Raw genomic sequence first — 16639 nt, forward strand, 5'->3', positions numbered from 1 at the left:
AAGGAAGGGGAAAGAGAAAGAAAGAGAGAGAGAAAAGAGACAAGTGTTTGTGAGTAAACCAAGAACTTATACACACAATGTTGGAAATGTCAACTCAGACAGCCATTCTGGAAAATAAACTGATGTTGTTTCACTCCATTAACTATATTGAAGCCAAAGGATGCAGAAATCCCTTCCTTGAATATCTCAGAGAAATTCCTGAACAGGCATGTAAGAAAATATGAATGAAGATCTTCATCACAGCATGGTGTGTGGTACAGGGGGTGGGGAGAGGCAGTTTGGTGCCCACAATGGGGCAAGATCAACAAAACTAGTAGACACGCCAGGGAATACAAAGAAGCAGTCAGAAGCAGCAGGTTGAAGGTACATTCAGTGGCAAGGAACCATGGTAAGAGAAAATGTTAAGGGAAAAAAAATCAGGAAACAGATTGAGGGAGACAACAAGCGACCTTTAATACCATTCGTGTACCCTAAAACCTCACATTACCACAAAACAATGCTAAGAGTTTCTAAAGAATGCAGGCATATCAGGGATGTACATTAGCCCATGAGAATGGGTGCCTAGGAGGGGGGAGGAAAATGGTGATGAGAATTAGGAATAAAGAGGAAAAGAACAAGATAAAACAAGAGAGGGGACTTTCAGCAGACTGCTGATGATAGCATGCTAAAGAAGATCAGGAGAAATGAACATGGTAAGCTTAGGTTTCCTTACCTGGGGAAAACATAAAATAAAACAAAGGAAAAAAAAAAAAAAGCAAAGGAAGACCCAGTGATTAACATCTAAGTTGATAGTTGGCCTTACATTATGATATCTATATCTATATTCCTATATCCCTCTATCCAGAACATTCCAGCGTAGAGTGAGAGCAGTTCTACATAATAAACACAAGAGCTTTCTTCATACTTAATAGTGAAGGATCAAATGCTTTCCCCCTAAGACCAGGAACAAGACGAGTCTGCTGTCATTACTTTTATTCAATATTATACTGGACCTTCTAGTTGGGACAATTCGGGAAAAAAGAGAGGAGAGAAAAGGAGAAAAAAAGAAGAAAAAAAACACAAGGCAGTCAGACTGGAAAAGAATTATTGAACTCTCTCTACTTGCAGAGAATATGATCTTATATACAGAAAATCAGGTTTAGAAAGATTGCAGGATACAACATTAATGAAAAAAATCAATTATATTTCTATACACTGGTAGGGAAGAATCCAAAAATGAATTTAAGAAATTTACATTAGCGTCAAAAAGAATAAAATACTCAGGAATAAATGTATAGAGAGACAAAACAATAAGATGATAGTACTCTCCAAATTAACCTACAAATTCAGCACAGTCTCTACCAAACCCTAGCTGGCCTTCTTGCAGATGCAGCCAAAGTGATGCAAGAGTTCATATGAAAATTCAAAGGACCCAGAATAACAAAACAGTCTTGAAAAAGAAAGGCAAAAGAAAAGACTCATACTTTCCAATTTAAAAACTTACTACAAAGCTACAATAATTAAGTCAAGGTGGTACCAGATAATGATGGACATTTAATCAACAGAATGGGAGAATCCAGAAATAAGCCTTTATATTTATAGTCAATTGAGTTTTGACAAGGATGCCAAGACAATTTAGTTGGAGAAAGAACAGCCTTTGCAACAAATGGTGCTGGGACAGCTGGATATCAACATTTGAAAGAATGAAGTTGGACTCCTTCCTCACACCATGTGCAAGAATTAACTCAAAATGAATCTCAGACCTAAATGTTAGAGCTGAAAACGATAAGATCCTTAGAAGAACACATCAGAAGAAAACTCATGACCTTGAGTTAAGCAGTACCTTTTTAGATATGATACCAAAAATGCCAGTGCCAAAGTATAAAATGATTAAACTGGGTTTTATCAAAATAAAAAATGTTTGCATTTCAAAGGAGACCAACAAGAAAATGAAAAGACAATCCACTCAAGGGGAGAAAATCTTTTCAATTATTTGTGCGTCATATGTCTGTTAAGGGACTTAGACAAGAAATTTAACAATAAAAGACAACTTAATATAAAAAATGGGCAAAGGTCTGAGTAGTCATTTCCTTAACAAAGATATACAAATGTCCAAGAAGTACATGAGAAGATATTCAGCATTATTCGTCATTAAAGTAATGCAAATCAAAAGCACAAAATGAGATACTACTTCACACCCACTGGGATGAATTATAATAAAAAAGACTGACAGGGCGCCTGGGTGGCTCAGTTGGTTGAGCAACTGCCTTCAGCTCAGGTCACGGTCCTGGAGTACGGGGATCGAGTCCCACATCAGGCTCCCAGCTCCATGGTGAGTCTGCTTCTCCCTCTGACCTTCTCGCCTCGTCATGTTCTCTCTCACTGTCTCTCTCTCAAATAAATAAATAAAATCTTTAAAAAAAAAAAAAAGACTGACAAAAACAAATGTTGGCAAAGCTGTGGAAAACATGGAACCCTTTGGTGGTGAGAATTTTACATTTAAAATTTAAATATCTAAGACTAGACACTCTAGAAAACCATTTGGCAGTTTTCTATGTTACACTTAAGAGTTAGCCTATGACCTAGCAATTCCATCCCCATTTACAGATTTAAGAAACATGCAAATATATGTCCATCTAAACATGTCTACAAAGACATTCATGCCAGCATTATTCATAATAGCTCAAAAGTGGAAACAATGCAAATGTCCATAAATGATGAATGCATAAACAAAATGTGGTATATCCATACAATGGAATACTACTCAGCAATAAAAAGAAATAAGGTATTAATAGATCTACGACCCGGATGAACCTGGAATATATTACACTAAGGAAAAGAAGCCAGTCACAAAAGATCATATATGAGCTCCTTTATAAGAAATGTATTGAATAGCCAAATCTATAGACACAGAAAGTAGACTAGCAATCGCCAGGGGCTTAAGGAAGGGGACAACGGGTAGTGACTTCTAATGGGTACAAAGTTTTTTGGGGGGTGGTGGTGAGAACATTTTAAAATTAGATGGTGGTGAAAGCTGCACAACTCTGCGAGTATACCAAAAACCATTAGGAGCGCCTGGGTGGTTCAGTGGGTTAAGCTCCCTACTCTTGCCTTTGGCTCAGGTCGTGATCTCATGGTTGTGAGATCGAGTCATGCATCGGGCTCCACAGTCCAGCATTGAATCTGCTTGAGATTCTCTTTCTCCGTCTGCCCCTCCATTCATGCTCTTTCTCTCTCTCTAAAATAAATACATCTTTAAAAAAAATAAAGCCATCAAACTGTGCCTGTGAAATAGCTAAGCAGAATTGGTATGTGAATGTCTCAATAGAGTTGGCTTAAGAAAACAAAAGCTTTATTTGTTTTGATTTTGTTTTTAACATCACTATATGTATCTCTATGCTGAAAGGCAGTATTGGAGAAGAAAAGGACTAATTTAGTGCTTTTTTTTTTTTAAATTTAGTGCTTTTCAAAAAGATTGCCAAATACCTTGCTTTAAATGATCAATCACTTGGGGGTGAAGTAACAAACAAAGTAAATATGGAAATAAGTATTCTTCTCCTTCTGTTGCACAGCATGAACACACTGACTACTATGGGAAGGAAAAAGAGCATTCCAGTCATGTTTGGCTAAAATATATAGTTACATGTACCAGCACCCAAAAAAAGAAAAAAAAAAAATGTCAGAGCACTGGAACAGGACACTGTGAAAGGCTCTTCAAACTAGCTTTCTAGATTTGATACTAGTACCATTCATCTTGGGGAGAGTGAGGGCATAGTATAACAGAAGGGAAATAAGAAAGGGGACAGTTTTATATGTGATTTTGAGAAAGAGCTGTCCCCTGGTTGAGAATGGACAGCAATAGGAACCCAGCTCCCGTCCACACTCTGAGAACTTAGCTGCAGTACACCTAGAAAGAAGGGATCCGTTATCCTTGGCAGACCTTGGTCATCTTCACCAAGATAGAAGAAGTCTTACTGCCATTTCTTTGTTGTGCCTCACATAGCACATGAAATGGCTCAAGTCCAGATCTTCATCAGTGTCACTCATTGACTTGGGCCGTTTTAACCAGTTACCAAGTATCTATCCAGATCGCTGTATTTATCAGGCTAATGTAGTAACAGTATGATACATTCCATAACCAACACACTATCCTTTTTTTTTTTTTAAAGATTTTTTGTTTATTTATTTGGCAGAGATCACAAGTAGGCAGAGAGGCAGGCAGAGAGAGGCCAAAGGCAGAGGCCTAACCCACTGAGCCACCCAGGCACCCCTATATTTTATTTTTTTATTTTTTCCTAACTCCATGGAACTTAGAGTGAGGTCCATCAGTCTATATGTACTAAATAAGTTGGAAAGAAACGGTACAGAATAGACTGAAACAATAGACTACCGAACCCAGAGAAATAAATGATCGAAGACACATCCAAGAGACACACACCAACCATGCTTGCTGGGATGCTGCAGCCCCTAGAATCTTGGCTTACAAGACAAGCACTTGTTTACAGAAGCTCAACATGGCAGGTAGGCAACATTGTTTGTGGAATAAAAAAAAAAAAGTCCCAAACGATTCAACTCAGTATTGTTTATAAAATCAATTGTTAAATTTATCTTTCTGTCTGAGGAATTTCAAATTTTAATGTTTAGCAGCTTGTTATCTGCCTGAGAAGTCTCTGGGCTAATCGCAAATTCTGACAAAACTGAATTTTATTCAGCCTGACTACCTTTGTGCTTTTGTGACCCTTGCAGGCTGCCTGGGTTGAGGATTCAGAAGTATTCTAAAATATCCTCGTAGACACAAGTAAAATAAACTAAATGAAAACTGCCCACATTTCTGCAATAATTTTAAAACCGTCAGATAACCGGGGGGGGGGGGGAATCCCAGTTTCATTTTATAATCTGAGGTCAGCACACTGTGCATATGAGTGATGCTGAAATACATGGATAATTGTCTGATTAGTTTGATAATTGCAGGGACAGTAAAATCAGATAACTTAAGGCAAAACAAGAGAGAAAGTGTTTTAAATATCTTTTCTGGGAAGCAGCTGAGCTTGAAGGAACTGACTCGGGATGTATGGCAAGGCCAATTCTCTCTACGTATAATATTCTAGAGATTCTGGTCACCCAGAAAGGGTCATGTGCTTCAGCACTGCAGTAATATCTAGGGCTCCCTCCCTGGGTTTCTGCAGTCTTCTCCCTCCCTTGCACCCTGACCCATGATCAGATGTGGGGAGGTGAAGAAAGAGACAATGCATCAGAAACCAAACCATATCTGTCCTGCACCCAAAGCAATCCCAAGAAGACACCAAGAGATGATGAGACACGGGAGCAGGTTGGTCTTAAGGTTTAATTTGGCCAGGGGAGTTGGCTGGTAAATACGGGCGGTTCATCATTTCCAATTGTATTCAAGAATTGCCATTCAGTATTGATTTCATTGATTCTTCACTGAATCCATAAACACTGAGAATTATTGGAGTTACGATCCTAGCTTTCATATTTCCACTTGTCTACTGAGGGGAGACAAGTAAAGAATTTCTACAGCTTGGGGTAGGTGTTAAGGTAACAGGATGTTACAGAAATCAGACACTTCCAGCCCATCCACTAGCTCTATGCCTGTCTACCACAGGGGAGCTCGATTTGGCTGGAGGAAAAAAGAGCATTGAATTCCTACCATATTAAGGAGTAGCAGATGGGATGGATGGTTGGCCAACCTTTTTCACAGCGCCTTAGGTGCACTACAGAAGAAAAACATGCACTAGGCTTCTGATCTGTTCAACGTTTTCCAGGATTTGTTTGGTGACAAGAATATACAATGCGAGGGGAAATTGATCCAATGCATCTCACACCAACCTCCAAAGATTCAACTTTCCATTCTAATAAGTACCATTCACAGAAGTGAAACAAGTTCAGGTTTATTCCCTAAGTCCTACTGCTAATGAACACGGAGATGAATATCTCAGACTTGGTCACTGCAGGAAAGTGGTAAAGCCAACTCGGATGTGTAGTTCTCGAATCCTGGGGGAAGGCCTCGGAGGTTCTGAGGAAAACAGAGGTCAGGAACAGCTAAGCGTGCTTTTGGGGTCCTGGTCTATGCACACCTGGCCAACTCCTTCCACATCCACTTGAGTTAAGTACATATGGGACTATCCAGACCGTGGGAGGGGCTTTTACAGGATGAGCCCTCAGTGAACAGAGACGGTTCTTTATCAAGTATGACTCATTCTATTCTTCTGGGTCTTTTTCTTTTTACTGATATAATTGGCATATAACATTGTATTAGTTTAAAGTGTACAACATAATGATTTGAGATATATATAGGTATATATGTATTTATATGCATATATATCTCAAAATGATTAACATAAATGAGTTTAGCTAATATCCATCACCACAAAAAGTTACAACATTTTTTCCTTGTGATGAGAACTTTTAAGATTTATTGTCTTAGTGGCTTTCAATTATACAATCTGGTAGAGTTTTGTTCACAGTAGTCACTATGCGGTACATCGCATCCACAGGACTTATTTCTCTTACAGCTGGAGACTTGGACCTTTATGACCAAGTTTGCCCATCTTGCCCATCCTCACCCCGCCTTTGCCAACCAGCAATCTGTTCACTGTATCTGTCAAGTTCGGTTTGGTTTTGTTTTCATTTTCATTTTTGTTTTATATTCCACATACGAGTGAGATCATATGGTATTTTTTTAAGGATTTTATTTATTTATTGGACAGAGACACAGCGAAAGAAGGAACACAAGCAGGAGGAGTGGGAGAGGGAGAAGCAGGCTTCCTACTGAGCAGGGAGCCCAATGTGGGGCTCAATCCCAGGACCTTGAGATCATCATCTGAGCCAAAGGCAGATGCTTAGCTGACTGAGCCACCCAGGCACCCTGATTATATGGTATTTGACTTTGTGTGTCTGACTGACTTCACTTAGAATAATGCCCTAAATATCCATTCTATGTTGTTACAAATGGCAGGATTTCCTTCTTTTTTATGGCCGAATAATGTTTCACTGTGTGTGTGTGTATGAATATAATACATACATTATATATGTGTTACATATTTATATATAATGTATATATATCGTTATATACATAAGGTAGATAGATATAAGGTGTGTGTGTGTATGTGTGTGTGTATGCACAACATATATTGTAGGCACGCAATATATATACATCATGTCTTTTTTGTCCATTAATCCATTAGTGGACATTTAGGTTTTCTCAATGTCTTGACTAGTGCAAATATTATTGCAATGAACATGAGAAAGCAGATATCTTTTCAAAATAATGGGTTTGTTTCCTCCAATTTCTTTTCTAAAACACAGCTTTTAAAAACATTTGCTTGGAATTGTACTATAGTTATACAAGATTTCAAAATTGAGGGAAAGAGATGTGCATGGGACTTCCCTGTGATCTCCATGCAACTTCCTCAGAATCTGTAATTATTTCAAAATAAAAATTCTAACAAAGTCTGTTGATACATTAGGCACAGGTAAAATGAGAACAAAAATAAAACAATAACAAGACTAGAATCTCTCTTCACTTGAAAACACAAGCCCTAGATGCATATCTGTCAGGGATAATGTTTTGCTATAGGTCATGTTTGCTATACAACAAATATCATACAGTCATTTCATTTTCTTACTGAATTCTTTCGTTCACTGAATAGTATGCACCACAGCATTGCCGTGTTAGGCATGGAATGCTGAGTGCAAATAAGATTTGTCCTCATGATTCTTACAGTTTAATAGGGAAGATAGCCATTTAAAAAGAATCTCAGAAGAAATGCATAATTGTCCTTGCGATAAACACTTAGAAGGAAGGGTACATGGTGAGATCATAAATCCTTCATCTGAAATTCTTTTTTTTTTTATTAAAAGATTTTATTTATTTATTTGAGAGAGAGACAGTGAGAGAGAACATGAGCGAGGAGAAGGTCAAAGGGAGAAGCAGACTCCCCATGGAGCCGGGAGCCCGATGCGGGACTCGATCCCAGGACTCCAGGATCATGACCTGAGCCGAAGGCAGTTGTCCAACCAACTGAGCCACCCAGGCGCCCCCTTCATCTGAAATTCTTATAAGTACCAAGCAGGATACCATATGTGAAGTACTTTTAAAATCATTAAGCTCTTTGCAAATGTTCATGATCACTAATATTTGGTGCAGACATAGAAATCTTTTTTTTTTTTTTTTTTTAATATTTAGTCCTTTGTGAAGTGTCCCAACCACTAACGGTTTTTAGTAGTTTCGCCTCTTTCTGTGGCTGGACATGCTTTCCCTACCTGACGGCCTGGGAACTTTAGATGCCACCTGCCGCCCACCCAGGCATGTACAAGCAGGCCCCGCCCACACAGCCTGAAACCTAACCTGGCACAGGCCCCCGAAAAACTGGCCCCAGATTCTCAGAGCAGCTGGCTTTCCTCACAGATTACTTCAGGGCAGTCAGAGGCAGCCCTCTTCAGAGGGCCCACTAGCATGGCGTTGGGGAGGATCCAAGTGCTTTTGAGGAATTGCCAAGTTCAATTTTCAAAGACTGGTGCATCTGCTGACGCCAGTGTCTATTCCCAAAGAAGAAATGTGATCCCCTTTCCTGTTACAGAAATCCCTTTGGACCTTCAAGCGTGGCCAGAGCAATTCACATTTCAAGCATGGAAATAACTCTCAGCACCCAAGCTAGGGAGCACAGGGTGAATGGGTAGCTTGTCTTGTCATGTAAGGACTCAGATTTGGGGAAATGAGGAGATGAGGAATGTCCACAGAGAAAGACATGCCTCAAAGGGGATTATGGGAACCACCTCATCCTCAGACAATACCCATGGGATGGAAGAATCTTGGGGTTAAACAAGATGTTTCTGAGACGTTGGGGTGCCTGGGTGGCTCAGTCGGTTAAGTGTCTGCCTTTGGCTCAGGTCATGATCCCAGGATTCTGGGATTGAGCCCCACGTAGGGCTCCCTGTTCAGCAGAGGGTCTGCTTCTCCCTTTACCTTTGCCTGCCACTCTGCCTACTTGTGCTCTCTCTCTCTCTCTCTCTTTGTCCAATAAATAAATAAAATATTTTTAAAGATAAAAAGATACTTCTGAGATGCAATCAACTCACCTTGTGGGCCACTTCAAACTGCGGGTGGGGGAAGCTGAAGAGGAATCTGAAATTCATGCCATCGATAGTAATGAGAACAAGAGATGATGATGAGTTTGGTCCTACTGAGCTTGAAGGGCCAGACACCATCAGGTTAAGGTATCCTGAAGACAGCTGGCAATTCATGTCTTCCACTTCAACATGGGACTGAGATGAGAGACTGTCCAAATAGAAGAGGCCATTGAAGTGGTAGAACAGTCAAGTTCACTCAGGGAGAGCAAGGGGCCAGTTGGTGAATAGGATTCCAACCCTGTGACTCTCCCAAGCTCTCCTCTTTGAACTGTTACCACATTCTTGCCCCCTAAGAACCCTGCACATCTCTGCCTTCCACAGAATCAATTTCTCTACTCTGTTTGGTGAGGAAAGAGAAAGGCAGGTGGCCAGAGACTAAAGGTGTCATGTGACTGACGCAGGACAAGATACCGAACTCAACATGCCTCAGTCCCTTACCTGGAAATGGGGATCATGGTAGTTCCTGCCTCATAGTATCGTTAGGAATGTTCAAGCTTTTAACACGGTATCTGTTAGTGCTCAGCAGGTAGTTGTTATTGGGGTGCCTAGTTAGAGTTGGTAGAGGGTGTCACTCTTGATCTTGAGGTTGTAAGTTGGATGTAGAGATTACTTAAAAATAAAATCTTAAAAAAAGTAGCTGTTATTAATAGCTAGAAAGATATAAGAGACAATATGCACAAAGAAAAGGTGGTTGTTTATTTTCATACCAATATTACATAAAAGTAGCATTTTGGTTTAGATCTAAACTAGTAGACTAACTAAATTCATGACACTCAAAACTTAAAAATGCATGTTGAACAGTTGTGCATATCCATATATGTATGTAAGCACACAAGTGTGTGAACATACACACAGGCACACACATATGTACACACACATATGCCTCAGGATAAATTACCATACCTGTTCTTCTTCAGAGCACTTGTGATTACAATGTTGCATTTCTCAGTGTGGTTATTTGAAGTCTGTCTTCCCATTGGATCGTAAGCATCACCAGGGCACAGATTTAAGAAGCACCATAGACCCACTGTCTAACACTGACAATTGCATATGATAGGGACTCCATGATGACTTAGTGGATGAACCAGTGGATGGAAGAGTGGTTGGGAATGAGTGGAGAATGGTACCCAAACATCAGCTCCAACAAAAGCCTTCCCTAGACAAATATCATCCCCGCACCAAATAACTTGAGAATAAATGGATTGCTTTACTTATCAAAGTCCCTAATCAGCTCTTAAATTGTTATTTTTGTTTTTAAAAGCTTGAAGAGTAGAGAAGGGAGTTGAGGGAAATTGGATGGGGGGGATGAACCATGAGAGACTATGGACTCTGAAAAACAATCTGAGGGTTTTGAAGGGGCAGGGGGTGGGAGGGTGGGGGAACCAGGTGGTGGGTATTATGGAGGGCACGGACTGCATAGGACACTGGGTGTGGTGCATAAACAATGAATTCTGTTACACTGAAAAGAAATGTTAAAAAAAGTAGAAAAAAAGAGGAAAAAAAAAAAAGCTTGAAGAGTAAAATAAGCCATGAATGAATCAAAATGGATTTCTGGATGGTGAATATGTGTTATAAAATCTAAAACAACAACAACAACAAATGTCTTCCCAGCCCTGCTCCTTTCCAGTGTATGTATAAGCCAACTCTTCTGTGTAAGCCAACCAGTAAGCATGTACTGAGAGCACTGATTATATGGATGACATTAGACCAGCATTGCATGAAAATGGCAATGCATGTCCCCAAAGGAGCTATAATATTCTAAGAGACATAATTTGAAAATTCACATTTGCAATAACTGACATTTATTGAGTTCGCCCTACATTTCAAACACTGTTCTAAGTGCTTTGCAAGACTGACCTCTCTCAAAGTTCACGATGATTCTCCCAAATAGGTGTAAATTATTGCCATTTTATATTAAGGAAGTTGAGGCACAAAGAGGCTAAGTTACTAGCCCAAGGTCACACAGCTATTCAGGGAGCTGGCCCTTGGGATCCCATGTGTTTACCATTGCATTTTATTTTCTCTCAACAAAGCAGCCAAAGGTGGGATTTGGATCTTTGTTCAGGAATTAAGTATATACAGAGTTTGGCTTATCTCTTTTAGTTGTCCTTTGAATGGTGTACCCAAGAAATTAAGATCTCCTGTTAGCTTTTAGAAATCATATGGCCTTCTTGGAGCCTCTGAAAGTAAGTCATTTCAGAAAATTTGAATGCAAAATGCAACATTGGCCCAAGAACACTATTTTTTCATTGTTTTTAATTACATTAAGTTGATCCCTTACGATGTATATGGGTTTTATTTCCTGGTACTTGGAGCAACTTCATACTAATGTGTCATCCTAAAACAAAGGTCAAGAATAACATCACCAACATAGTCATAGAATTACAATATCTTGTCATTGACTGAGGTAGAGTCATCTCTAAAATCAGCTGGAAAGTCTCCAAGTAGCTACTGACCACTTACACAGTGACTTGGCGTTTCTCTGTGTCTCTTTATTAACTATAATACAAAATGAGAAGATACTTTAATTACAACTTTTTGTGAAATATTCATGTGCCACCCTACCTCTTTCAACTTTCTTGAAGCTCCATTATTTCTATCTCTGGAATCATCAAATATAATTTGCAACCAGACACTATCAAGCAAGTGTAACACACCTTCTTTCTCAGAAAAAGTAATGAAGGGTCTTCACCATAGACTTCTCCACTTCCTTGATATTTTAACTATACTGTTCACTCTGCATGGAATGTTCTTCCTCACATTGTTTACCCAGCAAGCTGCTCCTCACTTTAGCAAATGTGTCCATTAGGAATTGATTTGAATGTCAGAGATTACCAAATAAGATAAAGGTTTATTTTTTTCTCTCATGACCTGAAATTCCTAAGTAGAAATTTGGGGCTGGCATGTTGGCTCCACAATGTCTCCCAGGACTTGGTCTTCTTTAATGTCCCACTTATTGGGTAAGTTATTATTCTTATTCTTATTCTTATTCTTATTCTTATTCTTATTCTTATTCTTATTCTTACTGGGTAGCTTCCATCCTGAAGAGTGCTTCATGGTCTCAAGATGGCTACTGGAGCTCCTACCCCAGAAAGGAAGAATCAAGAAGTAGAGAAGGGAACATGATACTTTCCAGAAGAGCAGACTCTTTAAAGAACTTATTCTTTAAAGGACTTACCTGAAGGTCTCTTCTCATGACTTCTCCAAGGGAGGAGAAATGTAGGCTTAAAAAATCTTGAGTTAACTAACAACACAGAGATTCTGATACTAAGAAGGTAAAGATGGAACATAATCAGACACCTAGCAAGCTCTGTATCCTTACTGTGATGGTTTTAAAACACATCTACAATTTCCTGGAAACTCCTCTCATTGAGACATGGCATGTGTCTCAATTCACCCCTTGAATCTGGATTGGCTTTAGTGACTCACTTATTGCTAATGGAATGCAGAGGAAGTGACATTACAGAACTCGTGAGTCTAGGTCACAAAAGACTTTGCCAGCTGCACCTGCTTCTCTAGAAACACTCATTTTCTTGACTTTCCTTCTGATATACTCCCACTTGGGACCCAGAGTACATACCATGAGAAGTTCAAGTCATATTGAAAGGCCACATACAGGCTGTCAGTCCTAACTGAACACAGTCTTTGAATCATCCCATCTCGGGCACCTGGCATGTGAGTGAAGGAGTCTCCAATGACTCCAGTCCCAGATCACAAGATCACCTGCAGCTTCAGTGTCTTCCCAAACTTCAAGAAGAAGAGATAAGGAGATAAGGCAATCCTGCTCTTCCCTGCCTGGATTCCCAACCCACAGAATTCAACTTACCTTTAACAATGGCCATGTTAAACCTCTAGGTTTGGGAGTGGTTTGATATGAAGCAATAATATCCAGAACACCTTTCCTGCTCTAGAAAAACACAATTGCTCCTAAGTGTTTCTATCACTAAATGTTAGCATGATACAGCTACACTTTCTATAATTTCTATTACCTAGAATGTAGCAGTCTTCACTGCATGTTTATGGAATGAATGGGCTATACAGAGCACCTTGCTTTGTTTTAGTTAATTTTTTTAAATTTAAGAATTTATTTGCATTTTTGGTAATGTACATATTCAAAAGCAAAAACATATTCCTATATCATCTATCATGCAGTTATTTTTTGTTTTACATTTTTTATTGATTATTTTTATTAACATATAATGTATTATTTGCCCCAGGGTACAGGTCTGTTAATCATCAGGCTTACACACTTCACAGCACTCACCGTATCACATACCCTCCCCAATGTCCATAATTCAACCACCCTCTCCACAGGTCCCCTCCCCGCAGCAACCCTCAGTTTGTTTTGTGAGATTAAGAGTCTCTTATGGCTTGTCTCCCTCCCAATCCCATCTTGCTTTAGTTAATTTTTGATGTGACATCTTCTTGCTAGACTCTGAATATTGGGGCAGGGACCATCACTAAACTCTGTGAAAATGAGTTTACAATGGATAGCTTTGGGGCTTTAATCAGGAATATACAGGGATGGATTTGACTGCCTTCTGAAACACTGACCACAAAGATTTATGTTTTATTTTTAAGGGAAAGCAATATAGGTTGTCCAAGCAATATAAGTAGTTTACAGGGAAAAATTAAATCAGGGCAAAGGAACATCAATTACAATCCCATAATGTACACAGCCTGGGCTTATAGCCCAAACTACATCACCTTCTCGGCCTGACCAAACAGTCCATACCTGGCCACACACATACTTAGTGCTCTCTAGCCCTGAAGAGGAATGAAACAGGTGTTTAGCGATCCACTCCTTCCACCTTCAAGTCAATGAATGCCCCCGATAAGTACAGCCAAGATGCTAGGTGCTGCTTCCCGATGGTGAATGGGAGAAGAATGAGGCACAAACAAGTCAGCTGCAAGAGAAAGGGAACAGGGGTGGTCAGTTGAGAAGACTGTTGTCCCAACAACTCCTCAGTCTGGAACAACTCCTCAGTCCCATATTTATTAGGTACAAAATAACAATCAACAAAGGAGTCCAAGGAGATTATAGATAAGGAAGAAGAAAAGCAAAATATGCCTGACCTAGCAGGAAGGGATTTGTGGTTGAGTAAACACATTTAAAGGGATCATCTAATTAACTACAGGTGATCTCTGGAGAAGGGGAGATAACAGAAAGTAGAAGCAGGCGGTGTTCTACCCTGAGCGGGTGGGCATTCCCAGCTGCTCGGCCTCCCTGAGAGGCCTGGTGCTGGTACATGTTTAAGCATGTTTGAAGACTAGTATAACCAAGCAGTACATTGTTCTGAGGGATGGTTACAGCTAGGTACATTCAAGATGCCCCGAACTGTGGCTTGGAGCACGATGATTACAGAACTCTAGGATACAGTGACAAATTCATGACCTCTAATGGTCCAGTGCCATCAGGCATGCAATTTCCAATGCCTGAAATTCTACAGCATATTTATCAGAATGGGCATACAAGGTTATGTTGCAGTAACAAGCATTCCCCAAATCTCAAGGTTTAATCCAACAAAATTTATTTTTCATTCCCCTGAAGGTCTAACGTGGGTCATCAGACCCACCCTGACACACCCATACAACTGCTGAAGCAGGACAAAGAAATGTGGCAAATCACACACAGATTCCCCCAGTTTGCACCGGAAGTGACACGTCACTTCTACTTCCATTTCAGTGGTCAAGGAAAGTCGTGTGGTCACACCTGATTAGACAGGGCTGGAGAAGTTCAACCTACCTTGCGCTGAACAGGCAAGACATTGGGACACCATAAATCACACGGAGGACCATCTGAGGGGTAGGTGTGCTGTTAACATGCAGATAGTGTTGACTCAGGGACTCCACACTGCCCATCAGCAGGCATTAATAACCTCGTGTGATTATGAATCATGGGGAGGTGATGGGGGATTATCAGAGAACTCTCACTAGAAGACTGCTGAGAAGTAAATAGAAAGGAGGAACTTCAGTTTGGGAAGGAAGAGACAACAGCTCTTAAAACTATCTTTAAGTAGCTGGAAATTCTTGGACAGACCCTTTTACTTCTCAGTGTCTTGTCTCCCAATCAACATCCTAAGGCTACTGGAAGATGTTGTTTCTAACCCCCGGCTACCCTGCCACGATAATAAAACTCTCTCAAATAAGAAGTTTCATCAACTACAGAGCAAGAGAGCAAGAGAGAGAGCAATGGCAAAGCGCTGGATTAGATGCTTGCAGAGGGAAAGACAATGCATATTTCAGAGTCTGAAAGTCACCATCTTCCCTGACCCCCCAGACTGCTGCTCCCAGCAAGGCTCTCGGCCCTATTGGATTTACACTGGAGTCCTTTCAAATAGCTGGTCAGATCTCAAAACGTGTCTACTGTCAATTTAAGAAGGAACACATCTTCATTCTGGGTGGGAAGAGAAAAGAGCCAGCTCTCCTCTATATCTAGAGCTGCCCTTGAAAATACAAGCGTATATTAACCTCTGAATAAGTGAGGGAAGAATAACAGGCTCATAGGACAAAACTCAGCCAAGAGAGACTCTGGGGGTAGGTTTTATTAGTAGTATAACCTCTTCCTTCAGGAATTTTATGGGGAGCTGTCAGGCAGCATGGACCTTGGCAGCAGAAGCCACCCGACAGCTCAGTGTCTGAAGGCCTTGGTTTGAAAGCAAATTCTCTGCAGAGCCTTGATGTATTTTTAAGCAGACAGGCAGGAATTACTTATTCCTCCCAGTGTATGATTTCTCATTTTTCTTCCAGCAGAAATGGGGAATGAATTGCTCTGGGATTTGCAAGCTTCCTGAGCATTCAAGAGGGTGGCAGTTAGAATGACAGTAATGACTTAGGTCTCCTCTGAGGGTGGTCCCTTCATTATGGGGACAGCCTGGGCTCAGGCTCTATCATTCACACTCTGCCACTCTGTCCATGGCCCCACTTCCCATTCTGTCCATCACAGCTGTGTGCCCTGCAAAGAGGCCTGTCACTCTCTGGGACAGCCTGTCAGCCTTACCTGCCGCCCCCCAAATGGGGCACAGGCTGGAGCAAACCCCGCAGAGTTCTCTTCCTCTCCCTCTATGACAACACACATATGCATGCATACACACACACACACAGACACACATGTGCACCCACAGACATACAAGAGACCTTGTACTTAAGTGAACATTGTCAGCAATCTGAGGAATAAATAATGAATCTAAGGAGAGAGGTGTGGAAATGGGGAGCGCCAGAGCCACCCCCTTAAATTTGGCTAGGGTTAAGGAGTCAAGGGTATTGGTTAATTCTATGTACCAGGACCATAAAGCATAGGAAGGGACCAGGTTTCACAATCCACTCATTCACATCTTTGTCAGATTTTCCCAAAAGATGATTTAGAGAGTGAACATCCGGTATTGTATGTAGCAATATGGAAGAATCACACAGACATAATGACTGGCAAAAGACAGAAGACACAAATGTGTACTATATACTCTTTTAATGTGAGTATATGGGGCAGGAGGCAAAAAATTCATGATAATAG

General features: G+C 40.4%; 1 long non-coding RNA gene across 1 annotated transcript; it reads right to left on the bottom strand.

The window, feature by feature from the left end:
* Positions 1–9084: 9084 nt before the first annotated feature.
* LOC131840303 (uncharacterized) lies at positions 9085–12534 on the bottom strand. Its single transcript, XR_009357311.1, has 3 exons — positions 12308–12534; positions 9568–9752; positions 9085–9277 (listed from the first exon to the last, which is right to left on the bottom strand). It is a non-coding gene; the product is annotated as an uncharacterized LOC131840303 (long non-coding RNA).
* Between the last annotated feature and the right edge of the window lie 4105 nt (positions 12535–16639).

This window comes from Mustela lutreola, chromosome 9 (genome assembly GCF_030435805.1).
Source record: "Mustela lutreola isolate mMusLut2 chromosome 9, mMusLut2.pri, whole genome shotgun sequence".
NCBI classification, from domain to species: Eukaryota; Metazoa; Chordata; class Mammalia; order Carnivora; family Mustelidae; genus Mustela; species Mustela lutreola.